This window comes from Pogonomyrmex barbatus, unplaced genomic scaffold, assembly GCF_055798465.1.
Source record: "Pogonomyrmex barbatus isolate J1 unplaced genomic scaffold, ASM5579846v1 scaffold18, whole genome shotgun sequence".
NCBI classification, from domain to species: domain Eukaryota; kingdom Metazoa; phylum Arthropoda; class Insecta; order Hymenoptera; family Formicidae; genus Pogonomyrmex; species Pogonomyrmex barbatus.
This window is the reverse complement of record NW_028297114.1, coordinates 6,145,044-6,172,156: the sequence shown is the minus strand read 5'-3', so window position 1 is coordinate 6,172,156 and position 27,113 is coordinate 6,145,044. Positions and strand designations below refer to the sequence as shown.

The 27,113-nt window shown below is 38.8% G+C and overlaps 1 protein-coding gene across 2 annotated transcripts in view; it reads right to left on the bottom strand.

The window, feature by feature from the left end:
* Nucleotides 1–27,113, bottom strand: part of LOC105431799 (pentatricopeptide repeat-containing protein 2, mitochondrial) — a 98,494-nt gene that overhangs the window by 65,945 nt on the left and 5,436 nt on the right. For both annotated transcript variants that reach the window (XM_089074917.1, XM_089074918.1), the window contains exon 2: nucleotides 20,729–20,839. The gene's annotated coding sequence lies outside the window, so the exon portion shown is untranslated. The remainder of the gene's footprint in view (nucleotides 1–20,728; nucleotides 20,840–27,113) is intronic.

Genomic DNA, 27,113 nt, shown 5'->3' with positions numbered 1-27,113 from the left:
ATATCCGCGCTCTCGTCAACGCCGGCGTCGGCGTCGGCGTCGGCGTCGGCGTCGGCGGAGTTAAGTGGATCTCGAAATAATCGGACGCGCGTGTCGCATACTGATCGAGATTTCCCTCCGTGCCTCCCTCCTCCCTCTCTCCCCCCTCCCCTCCCCCAATCGATTCGATCGAGATCTTGGAAAAACACGCCGTGATAATCCGTCGCAAAGCAAAACGACGACGTTCTCCAAATGATTGACTTTTCCTCACTTCCTTTCTGGAGATAAAATCGCTGTTATTCCGATATACGCTTGATCCTGATTATACTTGATTACTACGTTCTTCCGCTTCTTTGCAGACACGCGAATCAATGGTTCTTTCCTAGTGTAGCATTGAAATTATCGATCTTAATTCGAAGAAGCTGGTAAAAGTTGCCTATCGTTTATGTTCTTGATGTTCACCTAGATGTTAAAATAATTTTAAGTCTAATTGCTTCGCCTAAATTAATCAAGATTCTTATACTAATATTCATTAAACTTATTTAACGTGAATAAATGAATAATAATAGATTTATTAAAAGACGTTGCGATATTGATTCCAGTACTTTCCTCAAGGAAGAGAGCGCATTTTAAACGATACGTTTTCGATCCGACCGCATCAGCGGCGACACTATTAACGATAATAGTGCTGGTAACGTTAACAGCATAGCAGGCGTCGCAGACGAGTTGGAAGGAAGAGCACCACTAGCGGGGGCGTCGGAAGAGCATGATGCTGGGGGTGTAGGGGGTGGTACGAACGGAAGCGAAAGGAGAACGTCGGAGAGAGGGAGCGGAAGGACTCGGTGCGCCCGGGGGCGTGGGTGGAAGCTCGAGTCGAGGCGAGCGGTGGGCACCACGGGGATGAACGGGGCGGACGGGAGGGAGACCGGAACCGGAACCAGGGAGCGCAGGAACACGAACAGACTCGACGTCGACGGTGGCGTCGGCGTCGGCCCCGATATGGCGGAAGCGTCGCGTTTGCCGGAAGTCGCCAAGGAAATGAAATGCCTCCCAGCTGGGGGCGGCCGCCCTTCCCACCCCCGTGAGTTTCTACCGCCGCCTCCCGCCCACCGGAACCGACGTTCCTCGCCAGGATTTCCAGAGTTCTCCTCTTTCTAGGGAACATAGCGGAGGCGACGGCGGTGGAGACCGGGGTGGAGTGAGATAGCGTCGAACTTGCGTCAAGTGCGAGAAAACGAGGAAGGGTCTCGAGAGACGTTCGTTCGCGCTTATTTCAAGAGACATGAAAATAAAAAGCAGAAGCGGAAGAACGTTGCGTGCGATAAAAAATATATGGACTTATTACGAAACTTATTACTCAGTGATTTAAGCTCGGAATCAACGTACATCGGTATGTAAATGAGATTCGAGAAAATATCCTTTTCAATATGTATTTCTGTATCGCACGAATTATTATTTTATAGATAAGATAAAAATTTTTCAAACGTATAATATAAGGTGCACGAGATCTTTGCTTCGTGATCTTTGAACAAAGTATTCTCGCTTCTATCGCGAAAACTTGATCTGTATTTATCTGATCTAATAATATAAAACGCGGAGAAAGGTAACGACATCTTAATTGTCATTCTTTACGAGCGCAACGCGAGCTTTGCTTCTTAGTAAACGTCACCTCGTGTATCTGGTGAACGTGATGATGCCGCGCGCAAACGAAGATATTCCGACTTCCGTCCGTGCGCAGGAATTTCTTCCCGGAATAGTTTGGACGCTGGTTAATCGAGTTCTTCATTCAAATTCCATCCACGAGAAGAAGGAAAAAAGGGGGGGAGGAGTCGATCAGAGTCACACAACCGCGAACTGAGTAACCAATTCTGATGACTCGTCGTCAGCGTTTAATGGTAATCATGACGATAACATCTACCATGATAATGATAATAGTGATGGGTGTAACCACCAATTGTATCTTACGATATTTTTTTTCACGAATGAAGTTCTTTATAGATTTTTGAATAATGAAGTTCATTATAGATTTTTAGCAAATTTTTATTATGTTGTAAAAGTAATTTCGGCGTGATATTGAGTAAAATGTTGTTAGTTCATAAATAATATAATAAAATAATATATATCTATATGTATATTTTGCATAAATATTTGTATTTTTGTCTGTATTTGCGTCCGTAATTTGTAATTGTAATTTGACAGAAAAAGATACAATAATCTGTCTTACATTTGTCTGACCAATTTTAGAATAGAGATACTTATATTTTATATGAAAAAAAATTCGTAAAAATTTAAAGGCAATTTATAACAAATTTATGATGATTAAGTAAACTGTTATTTATTACCGTCACGTCACTGGTAGTTACTTACGTTGTCATTAACTAAATAAGAGCAATAGCGCATTAAAACGCTCGTCGCGCAAAAAATTGTCGTGCTGCTTTACTACAAAAAAAAAAAAAAAAATAAAATAAAATAAAATAAAAGAGAACGTCACGCGATATACGCGTGCATGCATTCACGTTCGTGCACGAGTCGTGCTCTTTGCACGCCAATGTGGATGACGCGTTATTTTCCGATGAGATTATTTCCGGTAAGTCCGCGTGATTCTGCGCCGCGTCACTTCCTTCTTTGCGCCGACGTCGTCGTCGTCTTTATCTTCGTCCTCTTCTTCTTCTTCTTCTTCGTAATTTTCGCGTCGGCTTCGTCGTCGCTCATTGTCGGACTCATTGCGCGAAATTACGTCATCTTGTGGAAATCGTTGCTGCTTCCTGCGCGCGTACCCGAGGCGTAGCGAAAATAGTTTCGCGCGAGCTCGTCGTAAATAAGAGGGAACACGAGTTAATTCGAGAATGCTCTTAACGGGCAAATTATCCGTCGCAACGAGTGGCAGCGGCTATAAAAAGAACTCGCCATTCTGACCACGAGCGTTACGACACGAACCGCTAAGCTCAAAAGAATGGTACGAAAATATTAAGATTATATATGTTAATTATTTCGCATAATATATGTATATATTATCAAAATAAAAGAATTGAAAGAAAAAAATTCTAAGATTAATTGATATTATTTAAATAAAAAAATAAAATGTAAACAAACTGTGTAATATGAGACGAGAGATTATGATAAATATAATTTTTATGAAATTTTCACACACCGCATATCCCGTCTTAAGATAAATTTATTACGAAGCGAAATATCACTTATCGAATCTTTTTTTCTCACAGAATTATGTAATTGCAATATATCGATAAAATCAGTCCTTTCTTCAGCACACGCGTCAAGTCGCGGTTGGGTCACTTCACGATCTTTATCGCCAGCGCATTCTGCGCCGCCTCTTTCTGACTCACGAGAACCATGAGCGATATCGTGGAACGGACGTGCCGATGACACGATAGTATTATTCGTCGTAGTGCGAAGCTTCGTTTCCTCGCATCGTCGAAAAGCCAGCGAAGACTTCCGGTCGCGACGGAATTCCGGCGCTCACCGACCCTGACCGACCGTGAGTCGCACACACCCGTGACAATTAGTTCCAGCAGTGATTCGGTTCCCACGCGGTACGATCAAGCCTATTAATAACGTCTGTCGACGTGATTTCCCTGCCTTCGTCTAATCTTTGTCCCGCTATCGAACTTCACAACTTCAACGTAAGACGAATGTCAAAGCCCGTTTGTCTAAACGCTTGACTCAAAATTCCTTAAGATTTTTATTTAGATTTTAAACACGTGTTTGTGGATTCCAAGCTATATAATTTCATCATATATCTTATAACCCTTTAAGGGCAAACATTGCTAAATTATGTTTTTTCGCATGATTTTTATGCCACAGCTGAAAAAATTAATAATTGTATCATTTTAACGCGATAAAATTTTCCGATATTTATTTCTTCATTAAAGTACGCTATTTCTCGAAATATTGCACATAATACACGCGACATAAAAAAAAACTAGCTGTATTATGTAAAATATTATGTAGAATATTATTTTTTATCGTAGCAAATTCGTAAAATTTGAAAATTATGATAAAAACATGTTAATAAATTATGCAATCTATATCCAATAAATGCAATTGGTGTTATCCGCTGACAGAAAGATCTAGTTTAACTTAATATCAAAAGTTAACATATCGGAAAGGTGTTCACGTGACAAGCTTCGAAATTTCACGAAGCTTCCAAGTTTGATCTCAGATAAATCAAATATATCCAATACTCTCATATTGTAATCACGGTTAGAACAATGCATCTATTTGGGGAGAGATATCAAGTCTTGGCAGCAGCTGGAATTTAGTACTACAGAGTGGAACCGATCTATATAGAAAATTGAAAACCGTCACAATAGAACGTATCAAGTTTCAACGTTCCGCCGGGGGATCGATCTTAATACGCTGACACGATTAATCTGAAATTTTTCCGTTTGCCGAATGGATTATGAATATTTTACGAATGTCTGCGCAGCAAAACCTATCTACAGCTGACGACGAGATATCGCAGATATCGGCAAAGCGCCGTGCCGTGCTAAGCCGCGTCGGACGGATGTCGTAACTCGCGATAATTATAAAACGAAACACCAAGTAGCCGAGACTCCGTTAAACGGGAGAGAGAGGGCAGGAAACGATCACCGGATATAGCGAGAATTCACGAGATGCTATTCCGCGGCGACACGTAAATAGAAATCTCGATTCGCAGCATCGGTAACGAGATCAATTCCGCGCGCGCGCGGATGCCGCCACGGGAATGGGACAGGTCCGACTTTAGCGCAACAGATTTGCGTTATTGATGATGGACCGCAATAACGGTGATCGGAGCCATCGGACTATCCGCGCCATCGGTCTCATTACGTAAATCGAGAAGAGCGAAAGAAGGCTGCCTCCTTTTACGCGCCAATGACTGTTACAAGGCGAATTAATAAAACTAATAAAATGGCAACGGACAGGGGGCGGTGAGTTAAAGATTCGCGTTTAAAATAATTGTAATAATAACAAGTCTCGGCGATTGCCACTGTTATTAGACGGAAACTATGCGACTCCGAGGGCACTCGTGTTAGTCGCCTTTCACCGTTACCGCGGCATACCTTTTCAGGTGCGAGCTCGGTGTCTTTAGAACCCGGTAAGATATTCGTGAAACATTAAGTTCTCGGTAGTACAATTGCAAGAGATTGTTGTGATTTTAGATAACAAATGTAATTAAACTCTAGCGCCTTAGATTGATTAATAATTTTTCCTCTAGAAAAAAGCTGGCATTCCTAATTAACAGAAATTATTAACAGAGACCTAATATACGTTATAATTCTTCTATTCTACATTTAATTTACCTACTTTTAATTATTTCTGGCGTAATCTGCTGTTTAAAATTTAAGAAGAATAAATAACACTTACTAATTATAAATTGCAATGACAAGCAAATTGATCAAAATAAAATTGAAAATATAAATAGTAAATTGTTATTTTAAAAGCACAAGTAAACATATTTTTGGAGCTTTTAAATGGAAACAAGAGCAAACAAAGCAATAAATTTAAAACGAGAAGAATAATCTTTAATGTAGTTTTTATTCCGCGTTTTTTAAAATTAATGGGCTTGTTGCACGGGCCATTTCTGAAAGCTCTTGAAACAACACGATCCAGCACGCGTTTCGAAGCGAGATATTGTCATTGACATTTCACGCTATTTCTTTATCTTGATACTCTCTCGTAATTTGCAGTTATCATAAACATTTTGTATGTGCTTGTCCATGATGTAGTTTTATTCCCAACGCATTATGAATGTTCTTTCTAAGAATATTAGTTCTTATTGGCACGCGTTATAGTTGTAATAAAGAATTTATGATGCTTAACTTTTTTAAATTAGACACTCGTTGCGTTATTAACCATTTAAATATTAAAAGACGTTACATTAATGCTTCGTTACAAGATTGATCGACGATCAAATGGTTTATAACTTAATCTTAGTAGCGAAATGTGTTGCATGTTATAGTCAATCAAAGTATTATAGCATCAAGTATTATAGCAATCTATTTATACCTCATTTAATTTTATAATCAATAAAATATCCATAACATAAATATTATCAAGATCGTTATGTCTTTACCTTTATAGAATTCTCATTTATTCATTCTCATTTATTTTTGCCATTTCATCAAGAAAATTAATTAACATATAATTATTATCGTCACAAAGAAAATAAAAGTTTGCGAATAACTCATTCTTTTCCCATTCTTAGTCGAGGTTAATCCGCGACCTTAGCAAAGGAAAGGCTAATTTGAGAGAGCTAGCCTAATGACATCCTGCTAATCCATAAATCGACCGTGATTTACCGCCAAAGTCACGATTGCCGGCACCGCGTGCGATTTATTCCTTCTCTCAGCGCGATAATAATTACATTTTTCACGCTCCACCGTTCTCGCTGATAATCAACGTCATTCCAAGATAAACGACTGTTTTCCGCTAATAAAAAAAAAAAAAAATATTTGTGTATATTTGCGTTTTAAAATTAAAGTAATATCGTTATTTTTCTGCGATGAGAGTTTCGTCTCGAATTTATAACATATGTTTATGATATTACAGAAATCGCTTTCACTATCATATTATTGTAACATACTTGCTCCAATGTGTTGGAATAAAGCGGTGAGAAGTAGCGGGATCTTTAATGCTCAAGATTAGAGATAAGTGGCGTCAGTGATATTATCTAATTCAAAGCTGTATATGCACGTATGTGCTGTCAGATTGATTACTCGACCAGTATATATATTTTTATTGTCTTTGCCATTATTTTTCAAGAAGTATTTCAGAGTATACACGTATAATAGACTTTTGTTTAATTTCTCTAATTTAAGAAAATAAATTTTTGTCTAAATATACGACATGTACTAACAATATAAATATTAAGTTAGTAGGAAAAATATTAAAAGTTATACTATTATTTCAGATAGCAATAAAAAAAATTTAATTAGAAAAAAATTAAAAAAAAAAAAAGATTAAAAATACGGAGCATATCTGTAACAATTAAAAGGAAATTGATAAAAAAAAATAAAAACAATAGCAAGTCAAAATTATTCATATTTTCGTATTTAAAAAAATAAGAGATGTTCAATGATATCCTCCGCTTTACAATCATTTCCGGATGTCGGACATATGACATGGTTATCGGAGTGCTTACATCGTGAATCATGGAGAAGAAAATTATTCCACACCCATAAGCTAATTGTAATCACTTAATTACGTTACGATGCTTTGTTTGAACGTTTGCTTCGAGTGCATGAACGCGGGATCGTTGCGTTGACCGCAATCGATTATCTCGATTTGGCTGTGGCCGCGTGATTAGAATACCGATTAACCGTGATTAGACGTGACCGTGGACATTCCTGCCGCACGCAAATGCCTGTTGGTTACAATGGTGTCGAACAACAGTGTTATCTATACGGCAGGACCACGTACGTGCGTGCGTGCGTTGGACCGTAAGCCCGATTATGCGTTTACCTAAACCGGTACTGGACACCGCAAACGAAAATTTCTAGCATTAGGGAAGGATGATATCGAATATTCCTCTTTCGTTTCTTCCATTAAACTCGAATATTACGAAACATTAGTAAAGATAAAAAGGCAATTTATAATCTACGTGTTCAAGTAGTTCAATTATATAAATTTACGACAGTAATTTTCTATACAGTGATTTTGTTAATAGTTTCATGAAGTAGATTTACAATTTTTACACTTAAAAGATTCGGAAAAGGCCTTTGGATCAAAAGTTCTGATACTCGCGGCAAAGCTGTAGAGAGCGACGCAAAGACGACGTCGCTTGATATATCCTAATTTTTTTTCATTTAGCGACCAAATCTTAAAAACGGAATCTCCGTACCGATATCCCCGAGAGTTCTACCAATGGAAGAAGCGCGCCGCGTGTACGAAGTGACGGGAAGACAGAAGGATTGAGTAACGGATCGACAAACGAGGTGAAAGAGAGACTGTGAAGCAGAAGGAGGAAGAGAAGTGAGAGAGGACGGAGAGAGAGAGACTAAGGGGATCGAGTATTAATAGAGACTCGGGCGACTGGAAGCCGGAACTGAGCAAACGCGTACCTCCTTCTCCTTCTCCTCCTTCTCCTCCTCCTCCTCCATCGAGAGAAAGAGAGAGGTCGCCTTATTTATAAAAATAGCGAGATAAAGCGCGGCTGCGACGCCGTGAGAGGAAGTCGCTCCGGCCACTCATACCTGACGGCTCCCACGCTTCCACGGATGCATTACGTACGCGCACCTCGAGCGGCTGCACCCCTGACGTAATGCACATTTGTTTGAAAAAAGACCCCACGAATATGCGTTATTATTTAAGCCGACTTTCTCCACATTCAACGACGTTTACACACGGCTCGCCGGCGTGTCGGTGGCTCTCCGTATCTTACCGAGAGCCTAAACAAGTCGATGCGTACTAGCTCTCTTCCCTCTTTTCAATCGTAAATGTTAAGAGAGCTAAAACAGCAATTCGACAAGTTGAATTATTATGAAGATAGGAGATCTCTGACGAAACCAACAAAATGTAAATGAGCGGAATTTAATTCTTAATTTATTTAAATCGGAGTTCAATCTCGTAAAAAGTTGAATTCAAGATTCAGAGTGCGCGTCAAAGTAATTAAATAGAAATCAAAGTATCGAGGACCGCTCACTCCGCGTATTCTCTTACAAATGTATTATATTAATTGCGTATAATATAAATTTCATATCTCTTTCTCAACGCTTAATTATTTACCGCTTTAGAGAGTGCATTCTTACATTAATTTACAAATTTCTCCATCTAAAACGTTTACTCGACAAGAGAACACTAGAGTGCGTCTAACGACTGTATCGGAAAGTTATATCTGAACGTTATGGTTAATTACCAAAATACTTGGGATGAAAATTAGGATATTAGAAAGCAACGACGCCGAGCTTTCTCATTTGCATTTTAAAAAAGAAATCTCTTCGGGGAGATACCGATAAGTATGCGGTATCTCAGAAATCTCAAGGCGGAGCTTACGTCTCCTTAAGCGCGATATCGAGACAGACGAGAACTGTTCAATGTGCCGTTAACGTTTCGAAACAATGCCATTCCTGAGTTTCGTAGTACGGAATTAATTACGACGCGTTAATTTCCTGAGTCCCGCCATCCCCGCCCGCGGACGGCGAGGTCTTATGTCATTAGCGTGTCATACTTTTCATTATGGACTCGCACTTTCATACCGACAGTAATAGCGATTGAATCGCCGATAAGCACGCGTGTGCATAACGGGCTCGCAGTGTTCTCAAGGCTGAAGAAAAACGCGCCGTCTATGCATGCGCACACAGTGAGAAATGCAATTTATAGATAATGCACAATACAGTAACGTACCGTTACAACCGGTACTCGGCCTCGACGTTACTTCACGCTAATATCTCTCGCGCGCTTTTCATCTATTAATCGATACTCGCCGGTGTCTTTTTGAAAGCGCGAAGAGTGTTTCACGACGCTCGTTTATGAAATTCTAACGAGGTATTCTGGAGTACAATTGCGCTGAAATTAATACAGAAGTGGCTAATAACGAAATTAAATTAAAATTGATACATCACAAGATCGTTTATAAAATATTTTAAAAATTAATCGAGCAATTGTAAAAATTAATATGAAACTCACCTGAAAATGAAGTTTACAGGCACATCACTATGCATTTTTATGTACGCGATAAATCGACGATTTATTTTATATATATATATATATATATATATATATATATATATGGATATTAAAAAATACCCCATAAATATTACGAGACAACAGTCTCTAATCCTAGTTCTTGCAAAATATGTGACCTCGAAAACTAGTCCTAATCCGGAGGCGCCTACGAAACGATAATCACGCGAATTAATTAATTATCACGGATAAATATCTAATCGGTTATGCGGAATGAACACCTTTCAGAAAGTAATAAGTAAGAGTATAACGTGCTCCACTATCTGCGAGTGTCAAAGCGCGAATGGTGGCACGGCGACCTTGTGTATCCAACAGCGCGTCGCGTTGCTACACAATAACAATTCGAAGGCCGTTCACCAACCACCTTGTTCCCGTCTCGGTATACTTGAACGGTTGATTTTTTTTTGAAAAATAATTTATGCCGAATATGGCTGTTTCCTATTTCAAAGTTAATCTTGATAAAGGTATTATCGCCGTAACTCTAATACGTAACTCAATTTAAAGAATGTAATTTATCTTATTTCGATCGAGAAAATATTTATGTAATTTGATCGTCAAATTTTTACTTATGTTTGTCTTCGAAAATCGAGAGATTCGTAATATTGTAATTGTTATTTCGATGTTTTTATATTTTTAATACGATATTTAAATTCATCATTGACAATGTCGCATCGGTAAAATTTGCAGCGGATTTACAAAAGAGAGTTCCATTTACCAAAGATGCGAATATCGAGGAGTTTCCGAAACAGTATAGCGCGTAGGAAATAGAAAGGAAACGACAGCAATGGAACTTCCGCGAGCACTTGGAGAACGATAGATGCCGGAACGAGAATAGAAACAATCTCGCGCGCAAAGAACATCCGACAGTAACATGGTGTGCTGGCTATTTTTACAATAAAATAAGAGATACCGCTTGGTTCAAAACCATCGTTTTGTAACGTGATTAATTAGATATACGTGCAGAACATAACGGAACATTGCTGCGAATTTCTGAGTGAAATCGAAATAAGTCGTTTGACAAATAGTCGGATCGAAATAGAAAACCTTTTAGTGAATTCCAGACGCGTAAAGCAAAGTTATTCGTAATTTTATTCTTCGAATATATTAAGAAATAAAAAAAAAAAATAAAAAAAAAAAAAAAAAAAAAAAAAACGAGAGAACAGGAAACAAGAGTGGATTTTCCGTGGGATGAGTGACGAGTGTCCTCGAACAAAATACTCGTAACGCGATAAGTTTGCAGTAACGTTAATTTTGTTACACAGTCCCCCGCGAATTTCCCGTTGCGCGGTTGTTTACGACCAGCAGGCTAGCTAAAATCCATGCGAATCGCCGACGAGCCGGAACAAACGCGAGGTAAACGACGCTGGTTGGCGCGCGTTAATAGTCTTCTTTTATTCGCGACGATGTTACAACACCGATTAGCTGTCCACGCGCGGATTGCCTGTACACCGGTGTGCCCCGCAGGACGCGTACACTAACCGATATTTACGCGAGCGAATGCGTGTGCACGCGACTCCGCGAGTGCTGCACAAACGCACGTGGTCAAGCGCGCGCGCGCGCGCGCGCGAAAGAGAGAAAGAGAGAGAGAGAGAGAGACGTCTAACGAGCGCGACCAACGCTGACGATAAATCAATGTTGCGTAATCGAAAGGTTGATTTATATCGCACCCGACGTATGCCGTTGACCCATGCGATAGCTCCTTTCTTTTCTCCTTCTCTTTCCTTTTTTGTTTTCTTTTTTCCTCCTTTTTTTTTTTTTTTTGTATTCGAGCTTCTCCGTGAGTCTCTGCGAGATTCTCTGAAACGAACGAATCGGAAATGTACGATCTGAGTTACGCAACCGAGTTACTTTTCTCGCTTTTCGTGCCGCACGTTGATATCTCAACGGCAGTTGACATATCCTTGTTGAATAGAACTTCATATGAATTGCGTAGGACGTTTCGCAAGGCTCGCGGTGTGTTTCAAGAGCGTACTTTGTTACGCCCGCGTTTGCGTAATGATATTTTACATCGAGCCACTTGTCATTCGCATTTACAATTATTTAAAGAAGTTTTGACGGACGTCGATTCGTGAATAATCTCCGATTCGCCGTCGGTTGTACAGAAAATTTTTGAAGTTACTAAGCAACTAACTTTTGACGCGTCTCGTAGTCAATCATTCGACAGCTTGAGGTTGGACCTCGTTCCACTTAAAAGAGGCGAACTCATTAAATCGTACGTGTATTGGTTTCCCGCACTGGTTACCTCATCGCGTTCGGCTTTTCCAGCAGTCACGATATCTCAGAAACATATCGATACACGCCTAGCTGCCCACGTGCCCGTGCCACCTCTGAGACACGCCAGAGAAAACACTATCAATAATGCTCGCTCGGGTGTGACACCGGTTACCAAGTTGCAACCGCGAGAAGGGGTTGTCTTTATTCTTGAAGAAAAAAAATTTACTCCTTTTTCTTTCGCGAAATACTTTCCGAACATATTTATGTACGTTCGTATCTATCAGAACCAATTTATTTGCCGGAGAACATCCATTTTTATTATCGACACGATTGTCTTCTTCTTTTACCATACAATCTAACAAATATTTGTTTAACTAGGAAAAAAAGTTTAACGTAAACAATTTTGCGCAATGGGATTTCCAATTAAAAATCATCCGATATTGTTTCAGGTCGATGAAAGTAGCAATAAATCGAACCAGATTGCCAGCAAGAATTCATATCAGAGATTCAGAATGGCCGCTAACGCAACGTTTGTTAGTTTACCGGAGTATGGTGGGCGAGAACGAGCGGAATTTTAAGCAGAGTGCAGATATTCATTCTAGTCACTCTGGTATCGCTGTTATTCCGCACTGCTTAAATATTAGCTAGCCTATTGTGGCCGTACAGTTACATGTATTTGCGTGTATTAAAATGAGTCTCTATGTTCGAATATCATTAACGGTAGCAGCAATGTTTTAAAACCCGTACAGCGATCGCACAATGAAGCACGCGTACGAAAAATTTACAATTCTACCTGGTTTAGGCAAACCAATAGAATTAATAATTAATATTAGAAAGTAAATTAAAGCACGTTAAATTGTTTATAACTGATAATTAGGTGCAATATTTTTTTATTTCCTTTGTTTGAAAAAGCTTAATAAATAATTGCTGCTAGATCATAATTAGCGTAAAATATTAACAAATATAATTATTGCTTGTTGTACTAAAAAAACATCAATTATTAATTTTAGCAAGATAAATAAATTTTATATTATTATTCCATTTTCTCTTATCGAAGATAAGAAGAAATCGAAGATAATATTGAAGTTGAGACGCTACGAATGTGATACAGAGAAAAAGATTAAAAATATATTCGCTTTATTATGCTCACAATAAATTTCTTAGAGAATAATATTATATATTTTTTAACATATTAAATAATATAAAATTTTTCAAATTTTATGCTTAAATTGTACATCTTCCAAAATATTTTACTTAAATTTTGTTCGAGCATTTCCTGACTAATTTTCACCACTGAACCAGACCGACGCACAGGATTAAATTTTGGATGAAATTCTATCCGAAATACGTACCCTCTTTCGTCGCCGTCCCCTTTCTCCAGACAGGATTTTCTCTCTCGACACAACGCTATAAGGCGCGCATAAGGTGAAGGTATCGATTGCGCAACGTCGATATTATGCAATCGAGTCTGCTTCCTGCTGTTATCTAACCACGCGGAGTGCAGGAACTCGGTGAAGACTGGGACGCGATGATGACGTAGTTGTCCAAAGTTTTCTTCTTCCGCGATCTGCGGTGACCGCTTGCCGATGACTTTACGTCATCCGTTTCTACAACGGATTCTTACCGGAGGGCGTAACACGTAACGCGATAAAAAACCATGATTATCACGTATTAAATAGGTAGATTGTATATAAAGCCGATTGTGGGAGAAAGTAGGCTCATGGCACGATGCACAACAATTATTAAACGTACGATGTAACGATCGAAATATCTTACGTGAAACACAAAAATGTTTTAGATCTATAAAGATCTGTCTTATTTTTATAAAAATTCTTTGTGAATTATTAAAGCCGATTTTCTAATATAAAATATGCGCGATAAATTTCTATACAAATTTCAACGATTTTTATTCTGGAATTAATATTCAAAAATTGGAAAATCAATATTTTCCAAGGTTATATTATGATAGCAAAAACAAAGTAAAAAAAGTATTTTTTATTTACTTTTATTCATCTTTATCTTTTATTCTTATCGTTTATTTATCTTTATTCTTAAAACTTAGCCTACGTAAAATTGTAGATATTAAATAATTATAACTATTAACCGTTCGATAATAAAGTAACTAGTATTTTTTACCTTGGCCTCAAGGTTTTACGATCAAATCAACCCGTTTGCTTCCGGAACATCCTATACGGCACGTCTAATTTGGATTGCAAATGTAGCAAAACGGAGAACAAGAATATTAATCACTCCACCACCTCGCTCGCCTTCGTAAGATTACATGCTCCTGACAGAAGCAATCTTTTCCAGTTCACTTTAGGATAAACTCATTGCACTAAACATTTCTAAACACTCTAATTAGAAATTGTAAATAGTTCAATAATTCGTCATGATTTTTGATTATTATACGTTTCGTTTTGATTTGAGATACATTAAGTGTCTACAAATTTATATTCTATATTATTATATTCACTTTTATACCTGACGCGATAACGGAGATTTTAATAGTCTGCAATAATATTCCACTTTAACGCTAAATACGTTTATCTAATTCTCACTTCGCATTGACGTTGTATATGTGATCTTGTGTATCAAACGCATGAAACTCGGGATCGGAAGGCCGCGTTTAGCGCTAAATGCGGCGCTAAATAAAGGTGAGAATGCGTGCTAAAGGTATTCGCGCCGTGCAATTAGCGTTAAACGTGACGGCCTGATCTTTAGTCCAATTTGTCTAATATGAGCGTGACACGCGACTTAAGCACGAAATGAGAATCGGGCGGGCACATTTAGCGATAAATGCGCGTCAGGAATACGAGGCATTGTCTTACCGGGCGTGTGCACCGCGTGGTCGATTAATAAATCGTGCACGGTGGCACTATCAAGGCAATATCGATTCCTGCTCGATCGAAAGGTCCGCTACCGTGGAATGACACGCGACAGTAAAGCTCAAATCATACGGAACGACCTTTCGAACTTTCCTCTTCCGAGACAGTTGTTCGCCGTAAATTGACTTTACCAGGAATTTGAAAATAGCGATGCAAAACATCTGGCTCCAACATGCCTCAGTTTCCGTATTTCCAGTGGGTGGCCCACTTATGCTAACTATTTGCTGCAACTTTTCTTTGAAAGTTCCGTTTTGCGAACTATTTGTATTGCGATCTTTTTTATTTTTTCAGGAATAAAAAAAAAAAAATATTTTCATTACAAAATAAATATTTCACAATTTAGGTGAGATCGTTGCCAGAGCATTCGAGCAAATTTTAAATATCTTACAGTCACAAAACTTTCATCAAGTCATAAACATAACGATAATATTGCATATTAAAACTTGACGTTTCTCGGATCTCTTCCAAAATTGCCATCGATCAACAGGATCTCGTTACGTTACTCAAAGATTTCCCCCAAGTCAAGGGAATCCCAGATACAGATACAGATCTATAGAATCGCGACAGGATGCAGCAAATTGAGAACGTCCCGTTCTATCTGACCAAGAGACTTAACAGAAGCACGAGCGAAAGCGTTGTGTTAGATAGTGTATTGTGATCTCTGAATTCGATACACCATTACACCATCGTGTCTCAAGGCTGCCTACAGAAGGGTGATAAGTATGCGATTTATGCGTGTGCCCCGGCGAGGCTCGTTGCGTTGTATTGCGCGCGCCCGTGCACGCGCGTGTCACAACTTGCCACGGATTGCATCAGCGACGCTTTCGAGCGCTGCGGTGCGGTAGCCTATTGTTGCGTACCTACCGCGTATTATCGTATGGCACGCACGATCCGTTTCTACTTACGATCACCCCGTTACTTTCGTCGCGCCTCGCCCTCCTCCTCGGTCAATTCGCCGCTCGATCGGCCGCGACGATGGGAAAGGTACACACTGTATCGTGTGACTGTCATTCCCGATGCAACAATGGGTACGGGGAAGCTTTAAGACCCATTATTATAGATCTAGTATTAAGGAGCTTAACGCATATTGAATATTGGAACGCGAAACTCGAGGTACCCAGTTTCCAAGCTCTAAGCTCCCTCTGGGAGCTTTAGGCTTTTGATTCGTGACTTTTTACTTTTATTTTAGCCAAATTGCGTTAAATGTAATGGAAATTTATCAAGAGAATGTAATCATAAAATAAATACCTATAGATTAAAAAATATGATAAAACGCACGGTTCTCTCGAATAAAAAGCTATTGTGTTTTTTATTGATCTTTCTTTCGTTCGTTAATTCGTGGGAACATCGAGTAACGTGACAGAAATTTCGACCTAAATAAATATATATAAATAACTGTCAGTCATTACGCGATTTACATAAAATGTATTACGTGTAAAATAGTTGTAATATTCATAAAGCCGGTTAATTGGCCAAATGAAAAAATGATTTATGATCTATATGGTCCAATGACCCAAACAGTTTCTTTTTCAGTTGCCACAACGCAATCAAGATTTTTGTGTACGATCGCACGAGTCGCCGGATACCTGAGGATCTTTCACGGCCTGGCTCGCGGACTTCTCGCAGGTGAAGGCGCGACGAGGCATGGCGCGTCCCGGAAGTAGGTGCGTCCAACGTAGTTCCTCCTTTCGAGGCCAGGAGGTTCCTAATGGTCTCGCGATCACCATTGTCGTTACGCGTTCGTATTAGCAATTGTGCTTTGTTGTCTCATCATGCTCACACGTCGGTAGACAAGTGTAAAAAGAGACGAGGCAGGAGCGAAAGATTGTTATTTAGAATAAATGAGTATCAGATAAAATATATATAAATACGAAATATATAAAATCCAATGTTTTTCTCATTCCCCAGAAAGTTTGTAGTGTTATCAGAAACGTTTGCGTGGAACAGATTTAAATATTTAAAAGTTTTGAATTTTTTTACATAAATGATTGTAAGTTCTACGCGGACAAAACAACGACGTTTTCAAGAAAAATATGTTTCGAACATGTTTTCGGTTAAATTCGGTTGTCTCCAAATTTAACGATGAAGCGATTACCCAAATATCGAAGTAAGTGAATATAGAGCGCCAAGTGTGCTAAAAAGGGAAAAAAGAGAGTGTATATTCGCAGATGGGCGAAGAACACGCGGGGAGAGAGAGGAGAAGTCGGTCGTAATCTGTGGGAGAGGACGAGGAGGCAGCCAGGCATGTCCGAAGGAAAGGAAGCTCCGCGGACCTCAGTTCCGCTCGTTCTCGTCTTCCTATCCGATTCTCTATTTCTTTCTCTCTCCCTCTTTCTCCACCTCGAACGTAAGTGCTCGTACGAGCGACTGATTTCGAATCGAGTGTACTACGACGACGACCGCCTCGTTCCCCGTTCGCCAGGGCGTGGGTGTGTGCGTGTGCGTGTGCGTGTGCGTGTGCGTGTGCGTATGCACGAGCGTGTTGCACGCCCGTAGAAACGACACACTCCGCTACCTCTCTTAGGCCACTTACCTTCTCCCTCCCAGTCCTGTGGGACGCGAGGACGACTTATTCGAAAGATCGAACACGTCCAATGTTACACACGGGGACCCGTCTGTCCGGCAATTCGGACCAGACTTCGAAAGGAATTTCAAAAATCTCAAGAACTTTGAACTAGTACCGATAAAACTTTATCCGATGGAAAATCAATTTTGGACATTTGCAGCCTACCGTTTAATTAACGAAATATCTCGTGTATAATATGAAAATAAAAACCATATTTTTATAGCAGCACACATATAAAAATATCATTGTAAATAAAGTCAAAATAGTTTCAGAAATAATTAGTCTACTTTCTTACATAGCTATTTGTTAACAAAAATGAAAGATTACTTCGTTATTTAAAGAGTTAATATTAGAAAATTAGTTTAAATATTAAATTAATTTTATCTTGAAATTTATTCGTTACTGTTTATAAGTGAAAAAGTTTATTGTTGAAAAACCAAAAATTACTTTGTTTCTCTAATGAGAAAATAACTTTACGTAATAGATCTAACAAATTATAATTGTAAAGCCTTCAGAAATCTTTTTTTAGAAAAAGCACAAATTAATGTATTATGCACCTACGTCATTTACGATAAGTTAGAATTAAAAAGTGTGATGTATACTGTCTTTGAAATATAAACGGCTTGTTTACGCTTCGGCAAAATCATTGCTTGGCGCTCAACCGAGATCTTGTTCGTGTCTGGAGCGGGAAAATGTTAATTTGCATAAATAATCGAGGGATCTCCCGTATCCCGGAAAACGGGTGAACGCTACGTGACACTAATGTCGTCTTTCGCATAGCAATCGAGGAAGCGATAGTTTCCCGGAACGCGGGTCTTCTCTTTAATCGGTAATTCGACTCCCGGTAATACGACACACTTGTCCGAGATATTCAGCGTATGCATTTATGTCGTAAAATTATAATCGAATATTTTTGCCGACAAACTATTTACGTCTAATCTTAATTTATGAGCCATCAGTAATTTGAACTGTCCAAAGAATGCCAGAAACTTGATGCTGCAATTGTGTCGTGTAAGAGATCTATTTAAAATTTATTTTCATTATTAATAATTTTAGACAGTCCAATCCAAATATTTTTAAGATCAGAGATGATTTAATAAATCTTTTGGATTTTCGAACTTGCGTATTTTCTCTTCAATTTCATACTCGATTACAAATGGATTATTGCTCTCTTTCACGTTTGATCTCATGACTATTGCCATCTCTTTTTATCCTTTTGCCCTTCTTGCGTGGGCAGCCTGCTTACGTATTTTTGCGTTCGTGTGATTCGCGCAAGGAAGAAAGCACAAAGGAGAGGGAGAGGGAGAGGAGAGGAGAGAAAGAGAGAGAGAGAGAGAGAGAGAGAGAGAGAGAGAGAGAGAGAGAGAGATCCCGGACGCCTGCATCACCAAAGAATGCCGTGTAATGATGCTGCACATCCGGGACGACGGTTGAAACACCCTTCCTCCCGCTCTCCCTCGGCCCACCTTCTCGCCGCCGTCGTCATCGTCGGCGTTCTCCACTCTCCGTCCTTTCTACTTTGTGCATCCTCTGGGCTTCCGAGGCGCTTCTGTGGTGTGGCGCAGACCGAGAGGAGCGCGCGGTGGCGTAATCGCTCTCGAGGAGAGGCTGCTCTTCCTTCGGTCGCGATGCAACGCCGACGGGCGAAAAGAGAGAAAGAGACTGGATTCCAGTAAAGGTCATCGCTTTTCGACACACAATCGGCAGGATACACAGGCCCGTCCCGATTGCCCCGGATCGAAAACGCCAAGTAAAGAAATAAAAAGCGAATTAAAAAGCGTAAAGAAACACCGGATTTAAGCTTAGAAATAGTTTTAAACCTGGTTGACTGCACTAATCTAGAATGAGCCTGATTCGTGTTTTATCTATGATGTAAAAAAAAAAAGAGGTCATTTTACAATCGATTCAAAATGACAAAAATGCAATTTTATAGCTCTTTAAGATTCAAGGTCTCTTAAAATAAATTATTTCGTATTAAAATACGTCTAGTAGCATTCTTTAGCCTACGTGATCATCACTGATAAGGTGAATAAGGAAAACCGAATCGAAACTCGTTGGTTGAGATGCAAACATTAAAAATTAATATCTCTGACGTTTGAATCTGCATCGAGCCAAGTTATATGTGTGTCTGGGAAGTGATTTTGTTGAAAATATTTATCGTAAATTCCGTCATCCGATAGCGTTGCATTATTGGTTTTATGGAAATTTTATATTCTACAAAAAACATGACCACTTTTTCACCAACCGAGTGGAATATTATCGATCCCTATATTATATACAATTTATATTCGCAATCGATTTTGCCAAATTTCCTATTATTTTCTAAACTTCCAGCTTTATAAAATTTCCACATAAACTTTAAATCAATGCAAAACTTTTTGTTACACTTTCATGCAACAATTACCGTATATTTGATAATCGTATAGAAAATCATTTGATAATAATAAGAAGCTGAATGTTTTAAACGCGCCTAATTACGTTCATTAATAGCTATTCTCTTCCGGAATTCTCTTAATAATTATGTAGACGTTCAGAAAAATATCCATGGCGTATCATTTAAGATATGATCGAATGTAAGATGAAAAATGACGTAGAAAAAGCATCAACAACTTCACCAGCGATAGGGTAGCTCTCAGCTTGCTACAAGCCATAACAAAAGATGACGGGAGAGAGGAGAAACTTCAACGAGGGTCGCGAGGGCGATACTGCCTGCCTCTTTTTCCTGTCGGTCCTATCTTCCACTTGTTGCCTAACTTCGTCTGGTTCTCGTCTTACGTGACGGGCTTTTGAAAATCGAATCGTCACGGTTGCCCGCGGACGAAGAAATGTTTTCATTCGTCCCCATGGTATCCTCACGAGAAGTGTAAGCGTCCCCCATCCGTAAGAGTGTTGAGTGTAGAGAAATCAGGGGGTTTCCGATAAAGGAGAACTACTCCACTATAAGATTTGTAAGTTAAGCCCATAATTGATAATAATTTCAACAATAAGTTTCATAATCTTCTTAGAAATCGCGGTAGTCAAAAAGCATAAAGATTTAAAAAGCTTGACCACATGATAATCCAAATTGATACTGCGCATTACCTAACATCTTTAAAACCCGAAAAAATAATGAAGTTACACTTGACTTATACTATCGAATGTTCTACGATACGGATTTAATTTTCCAATATAATATTCTTAGAATTAAGTTTTTTATAATTAATAATAAACGATACGTCAAATAAAAGAATGATATACGCGCGTAAAGTTCCACTTAATTCCACAGTCAGATACGAGCTACTTCGTAACGATGTGCAAATACATGCGAAATTTCTGCGGAAATCGTGCGGCTGACGCTGAAAGCCGATTGCGAGGAATGAACGGGAAACCGAGACTTAAGCAGATACGATGAATTACTCACCACCGAGATAAAGCTGTGTCGCGTGGCGCCAGGAAGGAAGAAATGTGAACTTCGCTCGATGACGAAGAGCCGCCGCTGCAGACTGGTCCGATTATGTGAGATGTCCCAAATCTAAATCAAAAATATTGATATGGATATAATATAATCGCATTGTACAATAATTAAAAGCAAAATAAAAAAAAAAAAAAAAAAAAAAAAAACATTGAAATAATTATGACATTTCTACTTGTTTCTATTTTTTTCAACCGGAACTATCGTTGATCTGACATGTATTAATGATGCATGCTGAAACAAACCGGTACTATTGTTGCGCGAATAAAATAGCCCGACAGGCATTGAATATTAATTCGACGGCTGTGGTATATATCATAAGCGTCTTAAATCACGGTGAGGCTTCCTCTTGAAAGAGCGGAGAATTCCGGTCGAAATCGACGACGAACCTCTCAACGATCGATCGATAAGCACGACGAATTATATTCGGCCACGAGTAGAAGACCGGCTACGGTCGGCGCGCGTAGGAATTTAATTTGCACGATGATACCGCCGCTTAATTTCGTCGTCCAAAATTCCGAGACGCCCAGAAACGCGTAAATAGATCGACGATCGTCTCTCTCCATGGGGAGGGGGGGGGGGGGAGAACTCTAAATACTGCTTAGTAAACGACGATGACGATGCCGAGGATGTTCCATAGTTATTTTTGCTATTTGCTCTTCCACGCTTTGCTCAGAAAATATTTTAGTTGCATGAGCATTACCATCACTAAAAATTAGTGCCGCCAAAATAAATGGTTAAATTATCTCATGAACCGTGACCGCGTTGGCTGCTATGTATTAAAATTAATAACACAAGATTCCGATTAATACACGAATATTTCAAAACTCCTTTATTAGGTTCAAAAAGATTTTTCAAAAATTATAGATTCGAGTTATTTAGTAACAAAAATAAAGTTATTATTTTAGGCAATAAAATATATAATTATTTTAAATTAAAATAGAATTTTAATTGAGATTCAGTAGTGGCATTAACAATAATATATATACGATACATAAATTTCAGAAATTAGCAAGAAATTAGCGAGTAACAAAAATCTAAGAAGAACAAAATTCAAATTGTGAATAAATCGAAGTCAAGAGAATGCAATAATTAAGTAATTCTATAAAGATATTAATATATAAATACATCTTATGATGTCGATGATACGAATTAACCTAATCGATCGATAGAAAATATCGTTCATAGGAGCTCATCGCAATAAGGTAAACATTTTAATGATCACTTATAGTGCTTAATCAAACGCATCGCGCTTGTGCGCGTGCAGCTTTCATCTTCCCTTTTTTTCGGTCGCATCCCGATTACACAAATTAACCGTCTCAAGGCGCACTGCCGCCGTCGAGAATGATTCGCAGTTAGGCTAATCGACGCGTTCGTAGTCCATGTTCTTGTTGGCTCAACAACCATAATAAGCCCACGATTACCACAGTGATAATATACCATGCGTTTCCTCCGATTACTTACAATGTCGCTTATTTCGTCCTTCTTTTTCGTCCCTTTTTCATTCTCCCTCTGCCGACCTTTCTCCCCCTTCTCTATATTTTTCGCCCCTATTTCTATTTTGTTCTCTCTCTCTCTCTCTCTCTCTTTCTCTCTTTTATAAGCCATATTTAGAATCATCTGAAAAGTCAAATTTAATACCTACGGCAGAATAAGTATCTCTATCGATTCCTAACTTCCTGTATCTATTTCTCCACGCCTCTGTCTCAGCCTTCCTTTTTCAGCGGCGACCCGTTCGGCGCCACGATGTTACAGCTTCGCCGTACCGGTGCAATAAATTACATATCGCCCTCATTAGGCTCGCTTTCCACCGTTTCTCACTCGCAGTGCCGCACAATTATTACTGGGATTAAGGCAGATTCCCGCGCGCGATATGCCGCCGTGAAATAATGTTTCTGACGTTTCCAGTGCGGAAACGCTATTTCTTAACTTATCGGCGTGATATTGCACAACGTTCGATCGTTATCGCGAATTATTGCGTTTAAGTGGCACCAGGAATCATTCGAAATATTAATTTCGCGCTTGCCTAATTGGAACGGGATTCGCGCGGAGTCGATTAAAACGAATTTACCACCTCGCGAATTCGCGATTAAATCCTCCTTACCCAATCCGCTTATTTTTGAAAATAGCTCCCGACTTATTCAGTCGACTGATTTATCGAAATAATTCCCATAATCTTTTTGCATCGCATCGCGTTCAGCTTTAACGGACATTTTTTTCTTTTTTTTTTTTTTTTAATAGAAAATTTTATCATTTTATCATTTTGTATAAATTAACAATCTATAAACGTAAAGATACAAAAAAATTCTACAAAATATAAGTTTGTATACTAATTGAAGTGAATAATGTTTAAAGATACGGCACTTGCCAAAATCCAAAGAATTGATCTTTTCATTTGATTATCTCAAGCTGCAGTCTTGTAACTGAATTTTCATTATTGAAGATCCTATATACAGTTCAGTTTATTACGCCAGCTTCCGTTCGTTCTTAAATGATAGAAATTTAATTCCAGATCAGATTATGCGGTCTATAAAATAAGATTTACTCTTTCTTTCTCTTAATGATTTTCTAGCTTTAGAATACGTTGTTACGGTTTTGTAACAACAATACAAACACATATTGCATTTCAAAGCTAAAGAAAATTTCCATTTATTAATAAATGTTTTATTTAATGTAATTAAATTTATATTAAATTTGTTATACTTTATTTTCTGTTAAATGTTTTAGATTTCAGGTTAATATAATCAAAATATCATTTAACATGCAACCTTTTGTGGTTATTAATTAAAATACAATACAGTTTCGAAATAATAAAATAGAATATGCCGATATGAAATAAAAGCGTCCTCGTGTCCTCAATGTGATTCTCAAATACCATGAAAAATATGTATATGTATATGTATATGTATTATCAAATACCACGAAAAATATATGGCTTTGTTAGGAGCGTCTGCGCTCGACTCGTTGCATAATTACACTCTGCGGTTTACTTATTTCCCGCTGGTTCGCGAAATACACGCGGGTATTTTCTCTCGCGCGTACGCTGAAAAACATCGCAGGCGAATCATACCGATAATAAATGCATTTAAATCAGAAAATGCACGGAATAATTATATGCCGAATAATCAGACACAGCGTTTCGCTTATCGAAACGCGTCTGTTTAAGGACGGGCGAGAATTTTAAATTGGAAACCAGTCGGACTTGAAGTGTTACGGAAACGAATCTCCCGCAACCGTGTGCAGCTCGGATGCGAAATTCAAAGGGGGGATTCCGATAACAACGATCGCGTTTCAGTTCGATCGAGGTGATACCCCATGAGAGCCCGCGGTGTGCTCGCCACCTTCCCTTGTCGCGTTTTTCTCTCGGCCGAGTGCGGTGCGGTGCGCGGTGCAAACACCAATATATGTCCGGTCAACATGGAATTGGGTTACCTGCCTGCTTGCCGCGGCTGCCCGGAGATTGCCATAACTCCGTTGTATTACCGTAATCGATTATGTAAGTTCAGTCTGCGTGCGTTTACGCGCCCGCGAGCGAACCGCGCCATTCGCCACGGTGTTTGAAGCGCGTGTGAACGAGCCTTAAGACGAAGGAGAGACACTTTCTCTCCCGATCCTGGCTTTATATTATCACACCGATACGCCAGTCGAATACACGTTGTATTCGAAATTACGTAAACTTGCGCGCGTTTAACGGACAAGTAAAATATAAAATACAAAAATGAAAACTCTCTATGTAGAGAAATTTATTTTTTTTTTCCAGGTTTGTTTTTTTTTTTCAAACAAACTCTACTCTTCAACAGCGCGACTCAGTGATTCAAGAGGCATTTTACACGTATTTGTAAAATATTGAAATATAGAAAAGCTGAAGCATGAAAACGATATGCTGACAGAAATATAGCGTATACATTTGAATTATATTTTATCCATCACACGTCGGTTGATGTTAAAAGAAATTAGATCTTATTTGATAAAATAAATTAAAAAATTCAATAAAATAAGAAAATTACATAAGAGTGCTGATAATTATTTTGGATATATTTAAAAAAAAAGATCAAGTTGTAAGCATTTTCTTTACAAAGGACAGTCATTCTAAATGAGGAAAGCAGAAAACAGCTTAGAAGCAGAAATCGAAAGAATATGGACGAAATTCAATCCGACTATTTCGCATGAAATTCGTAATGCTTGACACTTTCCAATATTTGAAGAGAAGAATAATCACGTCGTTCGATACTTGACAAATCAACAACAATAAAAAAAAAAAAAAAAAAAAAAAAAAAAAAAAAAAAAACACTTGATATATACAGTTATCTTTGCTGTTATCTCGGGAGAAATAATTGCATTGATTCCGTTCTAGATATGAAATAACAAATTATTTAAAAAAAAAATAACGTTTAATAGTAGCATTTGATATCAAATGTGAATGAGAATAATCTCTTGGATTTTCCTTACGTAAGTAATTGGCTTTTATATTTAATACAAATGATTAAAATTTTTATCTTATATACGATACAGTGATACATACTAATCCTCGCGATTACGGAGCTAATTTTAACTTTCAACCTAGTTCGCGACAAGGTACAATACATACAGTTATAAAAATGTTACGGGAGATTTAATTTAACGAAATGCTTCGTACGTAAAAGTAAAGCGTTCGCAAAAATGGCACGTCAATTTCACGCGTCATTTTTGAAGTCTCCCACGCGCGTTGTACAGTTCTGATTAATTCCTCAAGCGTACAGAACGATAAATAATAATTCCCCGCGTCAAACGACACCTAGGAGCATCGACTAACGAACGGAGGACAGGAGGGAGGAGGACTCGCAGGACCGTAAACGCGCGGATACCGTGATCTATCGATCCATCGATCTTTACTTGCGGCTTGGCCTTTCGAGAGGAGAACCGTGCCGACGCCGGCTCGCTTCGTCCTCTCTCGCTTCGACGATAACTGCCCGCGGGATAAATGCTAGCTGCGTGTTAAAGTTCATCCTGTCGTTATTAATCCTCGATCATCCACAAGGATCACTCGCAAAGGGACTCTTTTTATATCGTCGCTCGTGGAAACGGCGCGATCTACGGACGGAGGGACGAGCACCGTCACCTTTTTATATCACGCTCGTGGAAAAAAAGCGCGACATCCACGCGGACAAGTGACAACGTTTAATAATAATCAACGCACGGATATTATCTCCGATATTTTTTCACTCTCCTCTCGCATCTTGCCGCGAGACCGCACCGCGACCTAAGTGATTTCCGTCACGCGCGAGATAGACTCATCCGCGGGGATGAGAGGAGAGAGAGACCTGTTATCCGATCAACGCGGAGAATCGGATATTTTTATTTTATTTTTTTTAATTTTAATAAAAAAAAAAAGTTATCAAGCTCATTCCTCGATTGCTTTATTTTCATTTCCTCTGTGATTGGTTTCACCGATGTCGTTTAATTCCGTGTTCTCTCGTAAACTTCACATGCTTCGCCTATTTCTTTCCAGTTTCCGTTTCAGAAACAGTTCCTAATAATACCTTAAATTTCAGAAGATCGCGCAATTTGTAGATTATTATTACCAATTAAATTTGATGATTATATAAATTTAACTAATAAAAAACGAAATCGATTAAATGAGACCGATCAAGGGTCACGCAATCGTTCAGATATATCTGGAATGCTAAAATCTTGCTACTGTTATATAATTATCGTTACGACAACGACGACTTTCATTAAATGATTATACCAGCGAACATCACCGCGCTCTTTCTTTCGGCTGAAAGGCAGGATTGGCCAAATTAGGGTTAAATACACGAGGCGCCGCGTCCTCGTTCCGCTCCCTCTCGCCCGATTTATTTCCTCTCCCTCCCGCTTTCCTCTTCCTCGGTTCGTTCTTTCTGCGGTCTCCCGCGATTTCTAATTGAGCAACGCAATTTCCTTCCTTCGCCTCGCGCGAGAAATTCCCGGATTGCGCCAACGTCGCCGCCACCAGATTACTAATCCGCTGACAACGCTCTGGCGGTCGCAACAACAAACAACAGAAATGCCATGTAGCAATCGCGCATCGTCGCGAGAAACGGCGATATTATAATTCCTATGTTCCTCTTCTTGTTTACTTTACAAAACTGTATGTTTTTCAACAAAATGGGATGCTACGAAGTATCTAAATTTTTGCATTTGCCAACGCCTCTAATATTTAGTAGAAAATAATAAGTAATTTAATAAAATACTTTCGAGAATATACAAGAAAAGAATAGCTGTCATTCGCCGTTTCCAAATGTCACGAGGTAAAAGACACGTCCAAAGATATATTTCCATTATATTCTTGTACAAGAATATTTTAGAAAACGGA